Here is a 2376-nt window from a genome sequence, read left to right on the forward strand (position 1 = left end):
AATATATATGAGTTCGAGTTACCGTCAAGGTAGACGTTTCAAAGTCATTGTCTTGCGGAGCTATCAGCGACAGCACGATAGATGAGTCAAAGATAATAAGACGCGAAAGACTGCCACAACATAATAATGGTGACGAGAATATTACATTGCCGACAATAACATACAAGTGAACGAGGATTCACATTATAAAAATAGCGACGAGGATATAAACAAGTTATGCGGACAACGTTGAAAAGAAAAAATGTTTTTTTACGAGAAAATAATCAATTCACGAGGACGACGTTGAAAAAGTTTCCATGTGGAGAAATTAAGAACTCGATAGAGGAGTAACAAACATTTTTGTTGTACATATTTTGCAACAAATCCGTAAAATTATAGAAAACTTGCTGGAGGGTCTAGTTGAGTTGCAAAAACAATAACAAAAACAACAACAACAAATGCAACAAATAATGAAGTTGGTAATAAAGCCGGAAAATACATTTTCACCAGACCATGTAGCAAATTCAGTAAATGAACTTAAATATGACCCAGAAGAAGGAGTCACCTTCGAGGCATATTACTGAAGATTTGAACAAATTTTCGAGAAAGAATGGCAAGACTGGACGGACGAAATGAAAACGCGTCTAATTCTGAGGAAACTGGCGACGATAGAGCATGAGAGATATTGTAACTTTATATTTCATAAAAAAGTTTCTGACATAAATTTCGCAGACACCGTTAACATTTTATGTAAGATGTTCAGTGAAAAAACATCGATATTCAACATACGTTGGAAGTGTTTGAACACTGAGAAAAGCGATGACGAAGATTTTTACCACATATGTGGGTAGAGTGAACAGAAAGTGCGCGATATTGAAACTGGATAAACAAACTCTAGACACGTTCAAGTGCCTGATTTTTGTTCAGGGACTTACTGTTAAAAAGGACGCAGAAGTCAGAACGTAAATTCTCGCAAAGTTGGGAATGAACCAGGATATAACTCTCCAGAAACCGTCAGAAAAGTGAGGATATTAAAAGTAAGGCACAACACAGAAGAAATCCAACGCAGAGATTGTTTTCAGATAAAACCGGTGTAGAAGAGTGAGAAGACGGGCAAAATATTTCACAAAAAACACGAGATACAACAGGAGATAGACCCATGTATGGCATGTGGTGGTAAGCACCTGAAAAAAGAGTGTCCGTTCATAAAAACAAAATGCTTTCGTTGTGGGAACACAGGACATATTAAATTGCACTGCAGAACTAAGATGACGAAAGTTGGATCAAACGGGAAAAATAAATAGTTTGTCATCAGTGAAAAAAGTTTGTACAGCAAACAGAACATTCATCAAGGTGAGAATCGAAAACACTAGCGTCAAAATGCAATTAGACATAGGTTGTGACATCACTATCATAAATGAAGAAACATGGCGACAAATCGGTAAGCCGAAATTATTTAAATCAAATAAAGTAGCATATGGTGTTACAGGAAAGAAAGTATATTTCATCGGCGAATGTATTTGCAATGTTTCGAAAACGCCACTAAACCTATTTGGCATAGAATACACAGAGTTATTTAGAATGTGGGATACCGCCATTAGTGTTCTTTGTGAAAATGTAGTCGGCACAATCAAAAGTTCGAATGAAGTTGAACAACTGAGATAAAATTTTAAAAAATAGTTTCCAAATATTTTTTGGAAGGATTAGGCTGTTGCACTAAAACAAAAGCGAGGATCATGGTAAAAGAAAAGGCAACACTTGTTTTTAAACCCGGTTTGTGTAAAGAAATAATGAATAAACTAAGAGTGTGTGCGGACTTTTCAATTGGATTAAATGACTGTTTAGTCGAACACAAATATCCATTACAAAGCCCAGATGAAGTGTTCTCAAACCTAAATGGAGGAAAACTTTTCTCGAAGCCAGAACTCTCAGAAGCCTATCTATAGATACAGGAAGAGGAAGACTGCACACACCTTTTAAAAATCAACACACACCGTGGATTATATAAATTCTAGCGGCTTCATTTTGGAGTAAAAGTGGCACCTGCCATATTCCAGCAAGTGATGAACGCAATGTTAAATGATTGCGACTTCGCTATCGCTTATCTCGATGATATTTTGATAAAGAGCGAGTCAGTGGAGCAACACTTCGAACATATTAAATAAGTATTCGGAAAAATAAATGAATACGAGTTTAGACTGACAGACGAAAAGTGTGAAATTTGATGAAAATTACCGACACAACATAATATTAGAGACAAGAATATTACAGTGCCGACGACAACATACAAGTAGACGAGGATCTACATTATAATAATATACAAACATACATATATACGCACACATGTGTGTGTATATATATATATATATATATATATATATATATATATATATATAT

Source organism: Octopus bimaculoides, chromosome 8, assembly GCF_001194135.2.
Source record: "Octopus bimaculoides isolate UCB-OBI-ISO-001 chromosome 8, ASM119413v2, whole genome shotgun sequence".
Lineage (NCBI taxonomy): Eukaryota > Metazoa > Mollusca > Cephalopoda > Octopoda > Octopodidae > Octopus > Octopus bimaculoides.